We start from the raw sequence: 22525 nt of genomic DNA, 5'->3' as shown, positions 1-22525 counted from the left end.
GTTCCTAATGACACAGTGAGAGGGACCAGAGGAGCAGCCAAGTGTAAATCCCAAGGGAATATGGCAGCGGCTAGGTGTGCGAAGCCTTGGGTGAGCAGCTTCCTTTTCCCTTGGGACAGAGCCCAGTAGCGTGGGGGCATTTCCAGGAAGGCAGACAAATCTCATGACTGGCTATCCTGGGAAAGAACCATTGTGAGACTGCTTTTTGGGAATGGGGAAGGGAAAGATTTTCAAAATCCTGCCCAGGTCAGGCAGGAAACAAATTGTTGTTTAATGTTAGCTCATTGATCGAAACTACAAGCCTAGCTATGCACTGAAGGAAGTTTCTTTGCCATACATTATTTTAAAATGTGTACCGTGAGCTTTTCTGATAATATCCTTGTAATTAAAATGTCCTTATAAATCAATAATAAAAACATTAAGATGAAAAGTACAGCATAGGGAATATAATCAATAATATTGTAATAATGTTTTATGATGGCATTGCTGTGTTGTACACCTGAAACTAATATAACATTGAATGTCAACTATACTTCAATGATTTTTAAAAAAACAATTAATATCCCTGGAGGGAGAGTAGAAATGTACTTCACAAAAAGAAGTACAAATGGCCAGTCAATTTATAAAGAGGTTTACAAATTCCTTAGCCACCAAAGAAACAAAAAATTACAATGTGATTCATTTTTTCACCTATCAAAATAGTGGAGATTACACACACACACATACACACACACGCACACACACACGATCATGGAATTTCTTTTCATTCCTTCTCTGTTATTCCAAGAACCTCCCCAACCTCTCCCCAAATGGGCACCACTTGCCTTGAGTCGCCCACTCTATAATCAGAAATAAACGCTACCAATACTCAATTCTTAAGCCCAATCACATCTAGTCTCAGTGCAGGCTTGTATACCCAAAGCACAATTTTTCCAGTTCTGAGAAACTAGATTAAATGACACCAGGGCCGAGGAAGAAAAAACGGGGGCGGGGGGGGGGGGGAAACGAGCAAGAAAACCAGAGCAACGTCAAGTGAACAAACCACTTTGTAGGAAGGACACCTTCAGTGAGGCTGCATCAGTCAAGTCCAGGTGCAAAGGGGATGAACGTGCCATTGGCATGACCCTCTCCTAAAAGAGCGAGCCAAAAAATGACTTGCATTACTACATTTTCAATACAAAGTTTTGCAAATGTGAAATAGAGTGATAACAGGAGCAAACAATAGATGATCCTAAAAAGTTATTCTTCCTCTACTGTAGTGCTAAGTTTTAAAATTTGGATGCTAAGACCTTTAATAATACAATTATAATAATAATTAAATTTTGAATAAAATTTTGCTTCACTTCTTGTATTACTGAAGTTAATTCTACTTTGTTGATATTCAGACTAACCTGTAGCTTTGGCCGAATAGTGACTTTTAACACCTCAATGTTGAGCACCTGGTCAAAATGTATTTCCAGTACGCCATATTTTAAGGGAATAATGGGATGTGCGAACAAAGTTTATGTAAGCATATATTTATCATGGCATTGTTTATAAAAACTGGGGAAAAAATGGAAGCCACTTTATCTAAAATATTGAAGTTTGTCTAAGTTCTGGTGGAAGTTACTCTCCCATAGAATATGTGTCCTAGAAACACCAGATTTATTAAGGATGCATTAGCTCCCTTTTGCACCAAAGAGCCAGTTTATACCCTATAGGTTCCTTAAGAATGAGGACAGCGGGGCACCTGGTGGCTCAGTTGGTTGGGCGTCTGCCTTCCGCTCAGGTCAGGATCTCAGCGTCCTGGGAAGCAGCCCCAGTCAGGATTCCCTGCTCAGCGGAGAGTCTGCTTCTCCCTCTCCCTCTGCTCCTCCCCCTGCTTGTCCTCTCTCCCTCTTTCTCAAATAAATAAATAAAATCTTTAAAAAATAATAAAAGTAGTGAGGACAAAGAGCCGATTTTTGAATCCGAAAGATTATTTTATAACCTGTTCGTTAACTTGTCACATGGGGGCGCTGTTTACCAAGACAGTCATCACTTCTGCCTGAATTCTGAGCACAGCGGTGATCTCTGTTTCTTCATTTCAACAGCGATCCTTCCCTCCAGTAGACCAGACACACTAACATGAACTCTTCTCTGGACTAATTCTGATCTTAATGTTTGGTAAGTACACCTTACTGAAATGTTATTTATTATTTCAAAATACCGAAAACTTTCTCCAAAAGTTGTAACTCTGGCCAAATTCATGAAACACACACCTTTTTTTCTTTTCCTTGCAGGAGGAACCAGTGGCAATTCAGTCCAACAGACAGACCAGATTACTGTCTCGGAAGGAGAATCTGTGACTAAGAATTGCATATACACATCCACACGGTACCTACTCTTTTCTGGTATGTCCAATACCCCAACAAAGCTCTGCAATTTCTTCAGAAAGAGACAATGGAAAACAGCAAGAACTTTGGAGCCAGAAATATTAAAGACAAAAACTCCCCTATTACAAAATCCACAGTCCAGGTATCAGACTCGGCCATGTACTGTCTTCTGAGAGATACACACAGTGCCAAGGGCGTGGCGGGGTACAAAAACCTCAGGGGCCTGGCTGAGGGAGGTAGTCGGGCTGGGACCCCCAAGCTGAGGAGCCCTGTTCTCTCTCTCGTAGACAGTCCTGTTGGAACATTGTTAGAACACGAAGAAAAGCAAAATCAGCTGCAACTCCATCTAATTCCAGGGGCATAGCGGTTCTTTCATTGAAAAAGGAGGTGAGGGGAAAGGGAAATTATTCCATCAAGCAGAATAATTTTTGAACTGGAAAGAACTAATAGGAAAGTATAAGTGAGAAGATATGAAGACATAGATGCTTTCAATATAATCAAGTCTTCTGGATCATTTAAATTAATTTCCAAAACACAAAAAGAATTTTCAGGCATAATTTGAGAGATATTGGGCCATATCTTTAAAAGCCTAAGGGGAATGAAGGAAATACCAAATGCATAAAACATGGAAGAAATGGATTGATATCCAGCAACGCTTTCAAGCATATTATTAACAGATAATGTGTGTGTTCTTAGAAAATAATGCAGTAACCAGCAGGAGCTAGAATGAGCTAGAATGAGTTCACTAGAGATATTTTTTAAACAAGCCTGCTAAATCCAAGGTACTTCTCTAGTCTAAAATTGTCTCAAATGTTTGCAAGTCACTTGATTAGTTTGTTTCTCATTATATCATTAGGAAAATAAGTAATATCATATGTCACTTGTTGAATGATATATTTATCACAGGTCCTATGGTACTATCAATAATAATAATAGCTAGCATTTATCAAGTGCCTAATAGGTATGAAGTTTTGTTTTAAATGCATCATATGTATTCTTTCATTTCATCTTCACTACAACCCCAGGAAGCAGGTACAATCATTAGTCCCAAGGAAACTGAGGTTCACAGAAATGACCTAACTCGCCCATGAACACTTAGTAAGAAGAGAGCTGGCGTACAGTACAGGGAGTTTAGCCCAAAGCCTGCACTCTTAACTGCTGGACTTTGTTAACTCCCAGTATTACCTGCGATCCTCACCACAAACCACAAGTTTGTGGGTTGTTATCCCCATTTTACAGGAAACTGAGGACTGGAGCATTGAGATTACTTCTCAAGACCCAGTATCTGGTAAGTGGCAGGGCTGAGACTCAAACTGAGGTCTATTTGGCTCTCCAAATCTGACTCACTTTTTGCACTGCCCCTCTGCATAATGCTACAGTCCGTGGTCCTGGGCTGAAGGAATGGCCTAGATAAAGATGCAATGGAAAGAACCATCTTTATTGTTGTATCACATGATTTGATCTTTCATCTTGACCTGTTCGTATTCATTTTATGTGAATTCTCATAAGGTATGTCCATCAAATGTGCAACTAGCACAATATTGAGGTAGGTAGTTAATATATTAGGTCATATTAGATGAACTGAAACAGCCAAAATGGAATTTAATGGGGATAACTCTGTATTTCTGCATGTAGTTTTATAAAACTCAATTCCGAGAGATACTACGGGGGACCATGATTTTACAGTATTCTTTGTGAAAATGATGTGGGCGTGTTACTCGCTCAAACTAGCTGGAGGAAAAGGAGATTTGCTCAAAGGATACAGAGGAGTCTCGTAAAATCTATTTGTGACAAGTACAGCCGAGCCTTACAAGAAGAGCATCGTCGATTGGCTATTCTTTCTGAACCGACTTCTCTCTGAATATATAATCGGTTCTCCTCTTAGGAGACCAGATTTCATGGTAAGCCTGTTAGTTTCTACTCCTCAATAACCCGAGTTTGAACATAACCCAGCTTTGCCAAGGGATAACCCTGGTTCAAACCCCATAGGATTTTACAGCTCTAATGACTAACGCTATCTAACAACTGTTAGTATACCTAGTCTCAAATTAATAAGCCCCATGTTTACTCAGATCCAGTAAGCAATAGCCAGGGAAAGGAGGTCACTTGGTACAAATGTGACCTCTGGATGTGTTCCTTAAGGGACACCTCCGATGGAGGGGCTGGAAAGGAGTCCCAAAATTAGAAAATGACTACAAACTCAAAATAATTCAACATGGTGATAAAACCACTGAAACGATCATAGGGAACACTCATAGATGAGTGGAACCCAGATGAATAAAGTAATACTCTGGCAGGGCAACAACGTTTGAAACATCTTTGGAGAGGCATGGACAAAAAAAGAAAAGAAGACTAGGAAAGAAGTCTACAATCCTATGATATGGAGAAACAGGGATGTCAGGTGAAGAAACCAGAGATATTTATAAGGAATACCTTTAAACAATAGAACAGAACTGTCCTTGGGTTTTTAGAACAGTACAATGTGGCATGGACAGCTTGTCATCTACTCTGGTTGATCTGGAACCACCAGCTGAAACCAAAGAATCATCAGATGTCTCTTCCCCACCCTACCCCACCCCCTGGGACTCCTAGTTGGCTGATGCTAACTTTGGTTCTAGATTTGTCTTGGTTTCCCCCCGAGTATTTGACCTACATAACAAATGGCTGCACATCGTGGCACTAGGTGGCAATGTGGGCATTTTATTTAAAAGATCTGGAACTGTTCATTGTGCAGCCAGCCCTATAAATAGTGCAAACCCGTGCATTTGTGCTGTCTCTGATGGGCTGGGGATCCCATTTGATTTCTAAAGTAAACGTACAGAAGTTATAATAACAAAACACTCCTTTGACCAACTAACATATATTCCAAACCCTGTAAGAGAGATACCGTGTGAGACTTAGCTGCAGGAATAATGGTGAAGACCCAGCAAGTTTTGTTGGCTACTCTGTGGCTTCAGTTAAGCTGTAAGTTGGGGAGTTCCGGGATATGGGCACAGGAAGACTAAGTGGATATTTTTTCAAAATTCTTTATTTTTTTAAGATTTTATTTATTTTGACAGAGAGAGAGAGAGCACGTGCGTGTGGGCGCACAAGCAGGGGAGAGGGGCAGAGGGAGAAGCAGGCTCCCCACTGAGCAGGGAGCCTGATGCAGGACTTGATCCCAGGACCCCGGGATCATGACCTGAGCCAAAGGCAGACACTTAACTGACTGAGCCACCCCGAAGCTCTTATTTTTCAAAATTCTGAGGAGGGGCATAAGGGGCTCCAAGCGGCTAACCTGGAGTACCCACTGGGAAATGTGTAAAGGAAAGAATTTTGTGGAAGTATTGCAATAACAGTGCTGTTCTGTGTTTGACGATGTCTTTGAGAATAGGGGTAAGTGGCAAAACGGGAGTGGAGCACCGTCCCCAGTACCTGACTGCCCACGAAGGAGACTCTGTCACTATCAACTGCAGTTACTCCATAGGAATGACCAGTCTACACTGGTTGCAACAGAATCCCGGAGGGGGTATCGTGTCCTTGTGATATTTGAGCCTAGAGATGAAGACGAAGGGAAGAGTGAGGGCCACGATAAACACAGAGGAACTCCACAGCACTCTGGACATCACAGCCTCCCAGCCCAGGGACTCTGCCACCTACCTCTGTGCTGTGGGACACAGTGCTCCCCAGGTACCTGGAGCCCGTACCCAAACTCTGCAGCTCAAAGACATCACTTCCCCTCATTCTCATCTTTGAGACGTGTCTGTCTCTCTCGTTGGACAGATGAGGTCAGATTTTTTACCTTGTGAAAATGTAATATTCTTCGTCCTCTCCACCATCTCTAACCCACAGAGCCACAGCTCCAAGTACTTTAACCGGAATAACGCATGATCTATCGTTCTGGCCGTAGAACGTAGAGACTCTGGAGCTGAATTGCCAAGGTCGAAAACCCTGATTCTGCCACTTAACTGACGGGGTGATCTTGGCCAAATTACTCTTTCTCTGTGCCTTAGTTTTCCCTCCACTACAAAAGAGAGAAAATCGTGTACGTAACTCCTATGTGTGGGAGTTACATGAAGTAATACAGGCAAAGCGCTTAAAACAGTCCCAGCACAGAGCTAGAACCAGGTTAAGCGCTAACTACAATTAGTATTAGGTTTAGATGGACCATGAGTTTGCTAGTACTCACTGAGGGGTTAATATCTTAAATCTTTGGGGAAATAAATGGGATATAAATAACAAGCCCCTGATAGTAATTTTGGTTTCCAAATTATTTCCTCATAATGCCCAGTAGTCATCAGCCTTTTAACATTGGATTAAGAAAAACAGAGAGGGGCTTTAGAAAACCTGGTAGAAGGGTGACATGAGGGCCTGGTTTGTGTGTGGAGCTAGACAGGGAAGAGTGCTCCTGGGGAAGCTCGGGGACATCTTTTGGAGAAAATACAGTTCTAATTTTCTCACCTGGAGATCCCTCATGGAAACTTGCATTTCTAGAAATTCATGAAACGAAATATCAAACCCAGTGGATCTTAATCACGGGGTCTCTACCTTTCTTTCCCCAAGGATTCCTACCATTATTACTCCTCACCCCACTGGAATTCTTCTGTTGAAGCGTAAGTATTACTGTTCACATGGTTCTTGTTACTTAGCAAAATGAATTGCACATATTAACTCACGACGAGGTCTTCTTCTTTTAAAAGCAAAGGGTTTGCTGTTGTTGTTGTTTAAGAACCACCTGCACTTTTCTAAAAAGCCATTCGTTTTACAAATGTCTGATAAATGTTGATTTATCAATATTAGACCTTATCTATTTACTCCCTTTTATGGTGACGCACCACACTCTCCCCTTCCACACGTAGTCATACAGCACGGAGTTAGATCAGTCGTCAGTATGTACATGACCATGACCATGTAAATACTGTCACTCTCCAGCCAAAATGCGTATTACGATTACATTTCCTTTCTGGTACCCTTTGTTTTTAGTTAATAATTGCCTCGTTTTTTCATTTCTTCTATATTCTTATCCTCGGTTTTTTTTTTTTTTCTGAGTTCTGTAGCAGAGTTCTAAAAACTTGTTGATTATTTCCCCCAAACACATCAAGTTGATTATCCATTTTTTCTTTTTGCCCTAGTGATTTCCTGTCCCCAGACATCTACCCCTTGGCCTGTGTGCATTGATTGTTCTTCAGGCCCGGTGCACAAAAGTTGTTCTGGGACCTTTCGCTGTTTTTGCTGTCTTGCCTCTTGAATCTCAAATATCTTCATTTCTTGGTTTAGTCCTTTGTTTTATTACAACACAATTTCCAAAACCTCTGTAATAAAGCATGCATAAGATTTTTTTTCAGTCAGTCTTTGCATGTTTGAAAATATCTTTATTCTACCCTCATGCTTGATTGCTATTTTCACTGAATATAAAATTATAGGGTGAAACGCCCTCAACATTTCCAGTATTGGGACAGCAAAAGTATTTTTATTGGCTTTTTTTTTTTTGAGAAAAACTGTGGGGAGCACTGAGTTCTCCCTCAGTATTTTGAATATATCATTCCCGATTTCCTAATATCCAGGATTGCTGTTAAGAAGGGTAATGCCATTTTGAATCATTCTCTTTTATGATCTTTTTATTCTCTCTGGACAGGTTTAGGATTCTGTCTTTTTCCCCTGATAGTCTAAAATTCCAATTTAGCAAATATATATGAGTAACTAGGTAGAAAGCATTTCTAGGCTGCATGTATATAATATGTCTGAGACGCTGAGGTGTCTCAGAGGAGCTTATAACCTGGTACTATCCACCGTTCATCCGTAGTTATGTTCACTTCATATATGTCCACATTCCTTGCCCTGGATGAGACTGTCGCCAAGGACACAACTTGCTTTTCTGAGTCTATCACATCTATAAATAATTGATAAGAATAAAATATTTCCTCAACATTAAAGGAGGGTTCTCTTCCTTAAAAAGCCAAGAAAAGTGATGTTGAACCATCTTCCCTGAATGGGAGTGGGAACGTACCGTTTTCTCAAAGATGCTGGGTATATTCATCATACTGTTTTATTCATTTGTTAATAAATATTTATTGAGGGACTATGAAGGGCCAGACATTATTCAAGACATTGGGTACACGCGAATGAACAAGACAAGCAAAATCCCTCTGACCGTGAAGCTTATATCGATAAGATACACAGAGATATAAAAATGCAGAAATAAACAAATAAGTTCAATAATTCCACAAATATTTATTGAGCACCTACTATTTACCAGGTGTGTTCTAAGTCCTGAAGGTATAGCAGTGAATAAAATAAATGAAAAAAATATATACTCACGCGGAATCAATATTCCAGTGAATCAATGAACAAGGTAAACCAGATATTGTAAGTATTCAGAGGAAGATAAAAGAGGCTGTTATGATGGACTCAGAGTGGGGAATACTTGCATCAAGTAGTCAGGGAAAAAATTCTCTGAGCTGATATTTGGGCTGAAACTCAAAGGAAAATAAAGACCAGGTTTCACCAAGATATGGGGAAAATGTTCCAGGCATAGGGAAAGAACATACAAAAGCCTTCAAATGCAGAAAGGGTCCGTATATTCCAGGTACAGGAATAAGAAGGGAGAAGTCAGAACATAGTAAATGAGGCAAGTACAAGAGACTCCTAGAGGCGTTGGGCGGAGCCTTATAAAAACCATGGTGACTTGGATTTGGGATTTATACCAAGTATACTGAGAAGCCACTGGGGAACTACAAATAGTCCTGTGACATTTACCTTTGATTTGCTTTTTTAAACAACATTACTTGGCTCCAGTGTGGAAAGTAGATAAGGAGAGAGGAGAGGAGGAAAAAGAATAGGAAAACAAACAAACAAAAAACAAGAACATTTAGTAGATTTTTGAAATAATCCATGCAAAAATGATGGTGGGTTAGACTAGAATGGGAACAGTGGAGATGAAGAGAAACATTCAAATATAAGATATAGTTGACAGTGAAATTAACAGGTTTTGCTCATAGATTAAATGAGGGGTAGGGCAGAGGAAAAGGACTAGAACCAAGTTGACTTCTTGCTATGTGGCCTAAGCAACTGAGTACACCTTGATATGAGTTCTTGAAAAGACTGGAATAGCAACAGGTTCCAAGAGAAATCAAGATTTGTGTTTTAGCTGTGCTGGTTTTATGATGCCCATTAGAAACCCAAGTAAGGGTGTCCTAGAGAAGTTAGATAAATTAGTTTGGAGTGTAATAGAGAGGTCGGGGATAGAGATAAAGCCTCAGACGTCATTGACGTGTAAGTGGTATTTAAGGTAGATTTGCTGGGGAGAAATATAGTGAAGGGATGAGACCTTGGGTCAGACTTGGGCACTCCGGAAGAAGGTGAGCAGAGAAGAGAGAGAGCAGCACAGGGGCCTGGAAGGAGTGGCCATAAGGCAGGAGAAAGCCAGGAGAGTCAAGAGAGGGGAATGTTTAACTGTGAGAGGGTACTGGTCTGCCAAAAGGTTGAGTAAGGCGATTACAGAGAGGTAACCATTGGCTTTGCTGCGAGAAGCTTCTAGTGCATTTAACAAGAACAGTTTCAGTGAGTGGTGGGAATGGAAGATGAATTGAAATTGGTTGAGGAACTAATGGAAGGCAAAGAAATAGAAGGAGGAAAAAAATCATTCATTTCCGAAGTTTTGTTGGGAAAGGAACAGAGAAGTGGAATACTCACTGAGGAAGAATCAGTGGTGAGGCAGCAATTTGTTGTTCTGTTGGTCGGTTGGTTTGTAAAACAGTAGACGACACGGTATGCTTTCAGAAGACGCAGGTAGTTTAAGGTGCTACTTTATTGTTACTAGTGATAGAAACTCATCTCGAATTTATAAAACAGTGGATATTCAGGATTAAATCAGTAAATAAATACAAATGATTCACTTGCAGAAAAGTGACCTCTGGGGGATTGCCTAACATTCTTCCTTCCAATTTAAATGTATTTTTCAGCATCAGCCCTGAGGTTTGAGCAACTCAGGTTTAAGACTTTTGAGTTGAATTAGCATCTGGCCTGGTTACATTCATTATTAAGGCAAGGCCTGAATCTCTGGTAGGGTAACAAATGTATGAAAAACTAAAAGATGACTCTGGAAAGCCTAACGTTGTGTCAGCCAAAGTGAAGTACTGAAGGGAAAGGAGAATTTTCAATCATTTCCCAAAAATCTCATGACATTCCTCTCTTTGTCTAACTGAATTCAAGGCAGCACTTCTGCATTATATTTACCCTCTTTGAAATCCCTGCAGTTGGAAGGAAAGATCTGTAAAGAAATCATGACCTAAGCAATGACAGCTACCTTGGCGTCTGTCACTCAGGTGACGCAAGAACCCCAGAGTCTTGGGACCGCCCCATTGTATTGCTCTGGAGGGCACCACTCATGCTTTATTCTATGTGATGGTGCCTTCTAGAATTTTGCAATACAAAGGCCAAGTCAGCCAGCCAGTGTTTACCCTAAGAACATAGCCCACAAGTCCGAACAAGATCCTTAAAATCTGTGGCATGGGTGTGTACCCACAAATTTCAGTTTGTGTTTTCCTTCCCACTGACTCCTGTCCAGGTTTGGATTAGATTACTGATAACTTAGATGCTTATTTTTTTTAAAAACATTTTTTCAAAACAGAAATTTGTGATGCCTGCAGCACGTTTGTGTGCCTGTATATGTGAGATTCGGTGATATTTTATGACCATTAAATTCCCTCTCCGTTCTGATTTTTAAAAAGGTTCTGATCAGGAAATAAGTTTTATGAATGAAGTATCTTTATTTCTTTTTTTTTTTTTACATTTTAAACCTCCAGGAACAATTTTATTTTATTTTTTTTAATTTTTTAAATTATGTTAGTCACCATACAGTACATCCCCGGTTTCCGATGTAAATTTCGATGATTCATTAGTTGCGTATAACACCCAGTGCACCATGCAACATGTGCCCTCCTTACTACCCATCACCAGTCTATCCCATTCCCCCAGCCCCCTCCCCTCTGAGGCCCTCAGTTTGTTTCTCAGAGTCCATAGTCTCTCATGCTTCATTCCCCCTTCTGATTACCCCCCCTTTCTTTATCCCTTTCTTCTCCTACCGATCTTCCTAGTTCTTACATTCCATATATGAGAGAAATCATATGATAATTGTCTTTCTCTGCTTGACTTATTTCACTTAGCATTATCTCCTCCAGTGCCTTCCATGTTGCAGCAAATGTTGAGAACTCGTTCTTTCTGATAGCTGAGTAATATTCCATTGTATATATGGACCACAGCTTCTTAATGCCCTTCAACAGATGACTGGATTAAGTATCTTTATTTCATCCCTCTCCTAAAAGTCACAGTGTACTCTCATGTAGAAAAATCAGGCTATCAGAGAATGTAAAAATTCATTTATAGGATTGTCTTGTCATTATAAAGTTTAGGAACATCACTGCTTGAAAGCTGCAGAATGGACAGGATGACCCTTAAATTTGTCTGTTAGTCACGAGTCAGAGACTTCATACATTACACACACCCCAACACCACAGTCTGTGATATGCTGGGAAATTCTAGATGATCCCTAACAACCTCTCCCAGCCTGAGATCCTACATTTGGCCTCAAGTGTGAACACTTAAAAATAAATCAACTAAGGATGAGACCAAAGATTCTGTGATCCCTGGGACTTGGAATCAAATTCAAAGCACAAATGAACAAGCAGTGTTTTTCATTTAGGCAGGATGGTTGTGGAGTTTGTGAAAGCATATAGATAGTATTAATACCTTAAAAAAAAAAAAAGGAAGACGAAGAAGTTATTTGCTAAAGATCTAAACTCAGGAGACAAAGAAAAAGAATGAACAAATGTTGCAACTCCATTTATTCAGACTATACCTGAGATAAATGGGTCCTGTCAGGCAATAAATAAGAGCATCTTCCAAAGAGGCTATGGTATTGGGAAAAAAAAAAAGTCACGGGACACTATTCCATACTACAGTCCTGGAGATCATGGACATTTTCTGCTACTGGGAAGGACAATATATATTTTCTTAGTTTTATGACCTTTCTTTGTGGAGATCCTATTCACGAAGCTGACCTATCCCATAAGGAGCATATGGATCGGTGAGGGAGAAAAGGGACAACTGGCCACGGTCAGAAGGATCAGAAAAAAGACCCTCCCATCCAGCAGTCCTACGAATTACATGATTCCAGGTGTCCCTGATTCTTCCCGGGTTGCTCTGAACTCAATCATGAGAGCATGAAACCTTTGTATTTCAGAGGATTGGACACCGGAAGGATTACAGGTTAAAGTCCATTGACAGCAACACAACTCCCTCCATGGGCACAGGCTAGTCAATGGGAACAAGGCTGGATCTTCAGCGCTAAAGGTTTCTAATCCTGCCTCACATACCACTTACAGAGGCCATTTGGTTTCCAGGGGCAATATGATTTTTTTGCTTCTAGGAATAGTTTCAGCTATCGCTCTTGCTCTGCCCTGGCACATTAATTGACATTAATTGACTCTCCACTTTCTTTTCAAACTTGGCAGGTCTTCTCGAGTTGTGAAATATTGCTCCCTTCTCCTGTTAAAGAAAGACACAAGACTCACCTTCTAAACCCCATTTCCATGTTAAGGACAGTCAACCATCATCCATCAGACATATTTTCATTTCATTTGTTTAAATCTTCCACTATTTCAACTACCAGTAAAATGTTTAAATCTCTTCAGTGAAGTCTTAAGGTCATGAATCTTACACATATTTCTGCTGGGAAAGAGGGAGTTTTATAGCAAGTTGTTCAGACAAAGGCAGTAAGTCACAAAGATGGCCCTGAGACCATGCTCCAGGGATGCCAACTGGGGGAAAAGACACAAAAGAGGATCAACTTTAAACAAGTAGGCAACTTTCAAAATAGGACCCCAGTAGGAGCAAAAGTATCAAACGCAGCCTGGAGGAATCCATCAAAGGCCTTTTACCACGCACCACCAGACCTTAATAATGCTTTCTCTCTTCTTTCTCTTTCTTTTCCCCTCTTTCCTCCTCTTCTATTTCTCCTTGAGACCCAACAGTGTTCTCCAAAAGCCCAACAATCTCTACTAGCCTCAGGCCCGGCTCCATTTCCAAAGCCTTATTATGTAGCCATATCAAGTCAATTCTAATTTCAAGTCCCCATTCCTGGTAAGGAACCAATGTTGAAATTCCATGAGGTGTGAACAAACTTTTAGAACACCTTCGGTTTTATTGACAGTTGAGATGGTAGAAAGCAGAAACAGTGAGATTTTGTCAGTGATGTCTTGGGGAGTGGATAATTGAAGCTGAAGTCGAAGAACCAAAAATGGTTCCTAGACGTAGACTGCAGGAAAATAAGCAACAGCTAGGACCCATGGTTTGGGACCAAATAGGAGCAAATACTTTGGAAAAAGGAAAGAGTGGCTTAAATCAGATCCTTTTGAACATAACTTCATAGCCCATCAACCCCACCTTTTCTGTTGTCGCTCTGGTGACAACCAGGTTTCTGCAAGCTTCTTCCAGCTGGATGCATGCACAACATGTCAGTGTCTCACCTCAGCTGGCCCGAGCGGTGTAGCTCTTGTTTCCTGACCGGGGACTTCTCTGAAATCAAGGTGTAGGATACATTAGGAACCTGCTGGACACTCTTATCACAAAACCGAGAAGTGCAGGGGAATGAATGCTCTCAGGACTACTTTTGAACAATGGGGAAAAACCAAAAAATACATGGCTTCACCTTCACCCCAATCCCCACCCCCACAGATAGAAAAGTCTGCAGCACATTCCATAAGGCTCTTCAGAAGGTCCCGGCAGGATCAAGCACTGGTGTAACAATGGTAGCCAGCTCCACTGAAGGTGTGGTCTTTCCTTGCTCTCCAATTCCACTTCCTTTATCCTGCACCCCTGCTCCTGGGGATCATTTCCCAAATAGATGCCCTGCACATAAACCTTGGTCTCCATCTCTGCTCTTAAGAAAACAAAGCCTAAGACACTGCTTTTTCTTCCACTGAAGAGACAGGACAGAGCAGGAAGGCATGCAGCTCCTTCCCATGTGCTTTCAGGAGTGCCTCTTCCCCTTTAAAATCCATAGGTGCTGGCCTGTGTAGCTGTCCCAGTGGCGACCAGCAGTAGCCTCCATGTCACGATACATGTTCCCAGCTTGAAGGACTGGACACACCTAAGTCACTTTGCTGAAAGAAAGTAGAGCGTGGAAGTGAGTGAAATTATACAGTGAGACAGAGGGAAGATGCTGGCCCTAACAGAGAGGAAAAGCCAAAACAACTATTCTTGTAAGAAATATCATATCTGTTTGATGGTCCATTAGTCCTTCCCTAGAACCAAAAGATTTTTTCCATCTAATAAACCCACAAGTAACAATAAAGAGAAAACACAAACATGGATGAAAGTTGCCTCCTAGAGTGGACAAGATCATCCACAGAGACAGACTCCTGGGTCTCAACTTTCTCAGTATCCTCACTGATCACTGTGTGGAAGATATGAGCACAGAGTGAGTCTCGAGTGTAAAGATGTCGAAGCTGACAGTTGTATCCAATGATTTCTGATAGAAATCAATATCTTCTTGTAGTCAAATGAATGAACTGGTGGAAACTGGTCCGTCAAGAAGCTGGCTTGGTCAGCTTTTTCTCTCCTGTATCTGGTCTTCCGTCACTAAATCAGTAGGTTCTTGGGGAGCAATTACCACGCACCAACTCCAGGGAACATTGGACCCCTCTTCAGAGGAAATCAGTTTGGCCCAATGTGTCTTACCTGAACCCTCATTTCCATGAATCAGGCTGTTCCTGGAATTGAAAGAGTACACGCTCCATGAGGGCAGGAACCACATGTCTTGGTCATTACTGTGTCCCTAGTGCTTCGCACAGGGCCGGGAGTGAGGAAGGTTCTCATTGATCCACCCGGCTTTGTCATCTGATTTGATAATGAAAGTTTCTTCATGGCAGGAGTATGTGTTGTTCATTTTCATATCTGCAGAATGATTAGCACTTTACTTTGCCAAAAGTAGAAACTGAAAAAAACAATTGTGTGGAATTACATTACATTGCATTCAAGTGACTGACTTGTTCCTTCTGATTTTCTTTCTATGCCTCCCTGTGTTGCCTCTTTGTTTGCTGACTTGCTGATTGTCTTTTTGCCCCAGGGAGAATATAAATAAGGACAGAGCCATGTGTTTCTTGCTCGCTGATGTGTCTCCTGTAACTAGCCTAATATCTGATACCTAGAAGGAGCCCAATTAGTGGTTTTAGGAGTAAGTGAATAGAATAATTATTTCTAGGCTCCTGTTGAAAAAACCTTTTTGCAGGGTTTAGTAGGCAAAACCCTGGAATCCTGGTCCCAGTGACCTGGGAGCATCACTTTAGAGAAACCACATTACCACTTCCAGTTCTTTCATCACCTGGAAAACTAGGATAATAATCAACACTCTACTTTTATCAAAAAATAGAAGCAGTAATAAGTTGGATCATGTACAAAGATTTATGTTTCTAAAATGATTATGAGAACTTCTTTTAAAAGAAAGGAGAAAGAGGAGAAACCTAGATGTCCAACAACAGAAAAACTGATTTTTTGGCACATCTGTATAATGGATACAACCTCTAAAAATCATGTTGCCTGGATTTCTGCTTCTAGCCAAGACAGAATGACAGAGACCAGATTTACCTTTCCATCTGAAACAATCCCAAAAAGCCCCAGACACATTCGATGAGACAGCAGTTTTTAAGACACCATCTACCAGTGATGAATGAGAGTGATCCCGAGAGATGAGAACTGAGGTAAGCCCTACTGTTGCCCCAGAGTATTGCCTTGAGAGAGTCTCCAGACCATGGCACAAGGAGGAGAAAGTGAGGCAGGACGCAGTGGTTCCCTGAGTTGAGGAGACAGAGCTGAGATGGGAAGAGCTACCGTTCATAGGACAGAACACCAGAGAAAAGAGAGGTGTGCCGAGAGAAGTAACCTGAAGAGCCGCAGTAAATCCCCTCACGTATTCAGCAGGGTGCTCTTGAGACAGGAAGGAACTACCCACGGCCAGAGAAAAAGCCATCCAAAAGGATTAGAGGGAACTTGCCTCTTCAAGTGCATCTAGAATTTAGAAGGAAGGTAACTGATTATGTATCTCTCAATTCTTTGATGAAGAATTTCATACGTTTCCTTTTCTCTGGCTCTAGTCACTAATGATTGTTGGTCATTTCAAACAATAAAAGAATCATTTCATATAAATATTTAGAAAACAGCCCTGTCTGCTTGAGATAAAGAGTGAAAAAAATAAATGATACCCCGGGTGCCTGGGTGGCTCAGTCGATTAAGCATCTGCCTTCGGCTCAGGTCATGCTCCCAGGGTCCTGGGATGGAGCCCCGCAATTGGGCTCCCTGCTCGGCAGGGAGTCTGCTTCTCCCTCTCTCTGCTCATGCTGTCTCCCTCAAATAAATAAATAAAATCTTAAAAAATAAATAAATAAAAATAAATGATACCCAGGGATGGCATTGGCAAGAACAGTTACCGGTAAGCCTGTTTTTTTCTGATATCAGTAGTACAATTGTCTTTAAAAAACTAGTTCTTATTTCTAACCCCTGAATTCATTTATATAAGTATCAAGTTAGGATAAATTCAAACCATGCTGATACTTGTAAGAATGTGGTTTTGTATGATGTAAAGCCCTTATAGTTAAATCAACTTCAAACCTCAGCTTTACTCAGTTTTTCGTGATCAAGTTCATTATACTATCTATTGTGACATTATTAAATTATTAAATACTTTCTATAATTTCTCTCATTCTTTATCTTGTTAGACTGAGAATTTTTAATTCTTTAGCATCTTTCTTTTATTCCTGTAATCATCTTTGTTGTTTTATCTCTTTGGGCATTCTTTTTTACTTTGAAGAACAACTAGCAGTAATGGCTTCCAAAAAGGTTCAAACATGATCCCCACATTGACAGTTCCACATGCTGTGAATTCTGCCTTCCCGAGGTAGAAATGTTTTTAATAACAATTTCCCAGGATCCCTTGCAGCTGGAGTGTGGACCTGAGCCTTTAACTGGGAGAAGAGCCACATGAAGAATAGTCTAGGCAGGGACATCCCTTTTCTTGCTGGAGCAGGTGAGGGGAGGGGGGTTGGCCTCTTTACCAGGCCAGCTGGATGAGTGGCTCTGGTCATCGCTCCTAGAAGTCAGGCCCAGAGTTTCTCCAACTTGCATGATGATTCTGTGAGTCATCTAATATCCCTCCCCAAATCCTCAGCTGCTCAGCCAAAGTAAAGCCAATTACTCTTTCTTTCTTGTCATTTATCACGCAGACGTCTCACAGTGTTTAGTCCGAGGCCCATCATGGCTTTCATTCCAACATACTTCACGTTGAGTATAAGAGCTTTTTCACTGTTTCACCGGGGCACACTCGACTCCTCCCAACAAGGAACAGTTCATAATACTTTACAAGGATTTCCGGTTCCTTTCCCGGGCAGAACTGTGGCTATGCATGGGAACAAAGTCGACTTTGATGGTTGGCCCAGGATATGTCATGGAATGAATGCACAGTAGATCTCAGAAGCTAGACTCCACAGGAACCAACCCCCTGAACATTACAAAGAGCCTTCAATGCTACCAATGTGGGAATGAGACAAACAGAAAACTTTCTACAGCCTTCTCTTCTTGCAGTGTTTCTTCACCACCTCACTAAATATCGTCATTCTATTTCTTCCTGACCCCCCAGAGTCAGTCAGGATCTCAGATACAAAGGATCTTTGAATTTCAATTTAAACTAAGGAACATTTTCCTCATGTGGTGGGAGTGGGGAGGCAGGTCCAAGACTAAATTTAAAGCTTACTTCATGTCTTTCTTACCAGCTCCTATCAAATCAGTTTCCTGTCACTTAGCTAATCTGTACCCATTCTTTAAATCTTGAATTAAATGTCACTTCCTCGATGAGCACTTTCCTGCCCCCAATCTAAATTTGTTCCCTCTGTTTTATTGTTTCAAAGAACCCTGTAATTTCTATGAAATAGTAACACAGATTTGACTTTATAGGCCTTATAACAATTTCTATGTATTTCTGTGTGATTATCTGTGTAATAAATATCTGTCTTTCCCATTAACCTCTCAGTTCCGTGAATGGCCCATGTTCAGACTAGTGCCTGCCACGAAGGAATGGGATGGCTGATGAATGAATGAATCTGAGCCACCAGGCATCTATCTTACTCTGCCCTGGACTGTTGCATACTACAGATGCTCGCAGGGACACATCCATTAACTCAAATATTCAAATGCCCAAAGAGGCTTGGAAGCACACAAAACAGTGCTTCTGGGAGTGAGATTGTAGTTCAATATGAGTGAAGATAAAAAATAAAGACTTTAAGGAGAATTCACCTACAAGTAAATGTCAACATGGAAAACCACAGAGAGTATGTTTGTATGGAGAGTGGACACAGTAACATTTGATGGCCCATCTCCAAACTTGAACCAGGCTCAGATGAGAGACCCAAATGGGCCAGGCCCTGAGAGACGGTGGGAAAACTTGGATCACTGGCAATGAGATTTGCTTACCGCTCCACTAAGTGTGGGAAGTAAGTGCAGTAAGTATGCTTTGCCTGAAGACGGGAGTTCGTCCCAGCTCTTGGGACATAACTTATAAATTCTTGGATTTTACCGAATCATAGGAGTATCTGTCGTAAATGGTGGGCCTCTTGGATCACACCCGTTAGTTTCTGCTAACAGGACGACTCAGCATGGGACTGGTGTCACCCAAGAGTCTCAGGGTAAGGAGTTGACCGTGCACCAAAAAGACCGAGCGTATCATTTATGGTGGAGGCTTTGGGTTACACAATATCCATTAACCCTGAGACTGAGGTCAACCACGTAGGCAATCAATCAATCATCCCTACATAACGACGTCCCAATAGAAATTTGGGACACCGAAGCTCAGGGAAGCCTCCTGAGTTGGCAATACTCTGTGACTATTTATCACATATTGATATTGAGAGGGTAACCTGCCTCTGAGGACAGCAGAAACTTCGAATTGGAACTCTTCCAGACTTTCCCATGCATCTTTTACCTTGGATGTTTCAACATATTCTTTTCTGGTAATAAAAGTAACCATGAGTATCATACATTTCAAAGAATCCTGTGAGTTTTTCTAGTGAATTCTGGAACCTAAGGCAGTTTTTGGAAACTCCTAAATGTGTAGTTGTCAGAAGTAAGGACGGACTTGCGTAGATGCTTTCCTTTAGCTTTATAGTTGACTCCTAACTCCTTGCAATCGGGGTCACCAGTTCTGGGTAGACTTGTCAGTCCGGAGGTCTATGCCCTCAGCCTCACTGTGTGACCAACTCTGAGTGGCTACGTTTTGCATGGAGCAATTCCATGTGGGTAAAATAGGGTGTATCTCTCTGATTCTTAAGCAACCAATCAGTTATAACAACAGAGAGGGAAAAAAAGTTAAGTTGACAGTATGGGCAAAGCAGCTGGAAATGGAAGTAAATGTCTGTGCATGTTGTTTGGAACACGTGTATATATGAGGTAATTACTTTTAAATGTTCTCAACACATGCGTTGGCAATGTCTAATAATAATAATAATTAGTATTTGTTAAGCGTTTACTATAGAAAGTTTCTGTTCTGAATGTTCTACGTATATTAACTAATTTAATTCTCAGAACGACCCACGTTATCAGCCCAGTTTGTAGAAAGGGAGGCAGAAGGAGGCTAAATAACTTGCCCTAGGTTACATCCTCCCAGGATTTGAATCCAAACCATCTGACTCCTTAATTCATGCTCTTACCAGTGCCCCCATATGGTTTCTCAGTAGGTAATCACTGATATTTTCTCTGATCTTATAGAAAGGTGTTAATAAACTGGTTATCTTAATTCCAATCCTAATTGTCTTTGTGACAAAGTAAGATTTGCATATGAGCAGATGCGTATTTTATTTCTGATAACCCCCTTTTGCCCTTTGATCCCTTTCGTGTTAGGCAGGAAGTCCTGACTTCTCGTACTGGAGGAGGGAGAACACGATGAGCACAAAAGAAAAAAGAATAAGTAAATTCTTTGCTTTCAAACTTCAAAATAAAATTTGGAAACTTTCTCTAGAAACAGTATAATGAAAGAAAGGGGTTTGAGTTAGGGTTATGTATTTTGAGTTAAAAAAAAATCTATGCCTTAGAACGATCTCTGGGAATCTAGATTGATACAAAGACCAATTAAATGCAGCTCTAGATTTAATGCAAACTTTCTGATCTGTGGAAATTGCTAAGGGTGATGGAGACAAAAGCAAGAAGTAAGACATTGGCGACAATCTCTGTGCCCTACCTCCTTACCCATCTCCCGCCAATGGGTAGAAGGGGCAGTCATGGAGCCCCAAGGAAGTTTGTAGGAATCTGAGAGTAGAAGACTTACAACCAGTTCCTATCAGAACGCCTTGGTGACAATATCCTTGTAAGTTTCCAGAGATGGCTGTGCAGTAGTGCCAAAGGGCTCAGAGAACCCAAGACAGCCTGCTTCTGCTAGACTGATGTTATGGCAGATGAATTTTCACACGTACACAAAAAGCATGGAAAATAACTCAGAGAGCCTCAGTGAATCTGGAGTGGCCTCAATTTTATGATAAAAAGGACATGGAACATGTGGATCAACAACCAGAAACCTACAGGGACTCAGGCACCTGGACGGATGACCCAATGCACTGCACCCACATGCCAGTGGGGCCGGGTGCCCCCAAGCAATGCCAGGATCATTAAACCCTCCAGAACTTCTGTCATTCCAAGAAGGTGGGAGCTGGGGGCGACTCGAACTGGTGGAGAAAATCCTGACCAGATTTCAAAAATTAGGATTTAATTGTGAAAACCTTCTATTTGCTTAATATAGGTTTTCGGATACCAGGCAAATGGTTGCTGGATTAGAAATTCAGTTGTTATAGAAAAGAAAGCTGTCCTGTTTTGTATATCTGGGTCAATGGCAAAATGTTTAGCCACGACATCTCTATTGATCAGATCAGCCATATTCAGTATCTTCTCCGCTCCTACAAAAATAACAAATGGCTTTCAAGTGTATTACATCCCCCCCGCCCCCGCCCGCTCCAGGGCCTACCAAAAGTTATGTGCTCTTTCTAAGACCAGGAAACCAAAACACTACAGCTAAAAAACCAGTATCCTGAATACTTACTAAAGGAAATAGTTTGGGTTAGTATGGAATTTGGTATCACCCTGAAATATGAGGATTTGTTACTAGAGATGGGGGGGGAGGGAAGACATATTCCCTGTTAGGGGACCCTGCTGACAGTGAAAAGAATGAAGGGGGTGATTGGCAAGCAGTCCTTTCAAAGAGGCACATAAACAAACATTGAAAAACAGTAAACACATAAGATAATTCATTTGGACACTTTTATATGCAGCATGTATAGGACTTAAAATAACATTCCCAAGTTAAACTGAAAACATTACTGTGTAAATGCCACAGCTAAGCCAAATGAAAGAGTAAATACCAGCCTTGCAAACTGGTCTCCCTTAAGGGCACTCAAAGGCTAGGACTGCATGCTGCTTTCTAAAGAAATGTCCTCCTCTCTATCCATCTTCTCTGTTTTGACAGCAAACCCATTGACCAGCATATGTTTTGAAATTTCTGAACAATTGACTTTCAAGGCCTAGCAAACACTCCTTCTCCACCTTCTTAGAAACCTCCTAGGAGCCACTGTGGCCAATTAAAAACATCATAAATCTAACCCCAAAACTGCATTATTTCAAAAAGAGATTGGACGTCCCCATTCCCCGCGTTGTTTGTACACATCTGTGTCGGTCCTTTTGCTGAATAGGCCACGCCAGCAGGAGATCATTAATCAGCAGGTGTCACCAAGCCCAAGTACAGAACAGCTTAATAGGAAAATGGCGTCTTTTTTTATTCCCTGTTGTCACCTACTAATATGTAAGCTCCTTGTTGATCTCATCACACTGAGTTATGTTTTAGTGAAGTGTTGAAAAGACCCAGCCTGCACATATTCTGGAAGTTTTGAAATAATGTCTCAGTGAACAGATGTATATTTTCTTCCAGCAGCTCTTTGTGGAAATGAATTTTTATGAGCCCAAAACATCCTTGATTTGACCCCGTTTAAAAGTCAAGTTAAAACTAAATACTGAAAGAAAGAAGGAAAGAAAGAAAGAAAGAAAAGAAAGAAAGAAAGAAAGAAAGAAATTTGACAGAAATGTTAAGAAATTATCAACACCATGACTTT

This window comes from Ursus americanus, chromosome 35 (assembly GCF_024610735.1).
Source record: "Ursus americanus isolate L20-20 chromosome 35, mUrsAme1.1.p, whole genome shotgun sequence".
NCBI lineage: Eukaryota > Metazoa > Chordata > Mammalia > Carnivora > Ursidae > Ursus > Ursus americanus.
Note: the sequence above shows the minus strand (reverse complement) of the source record.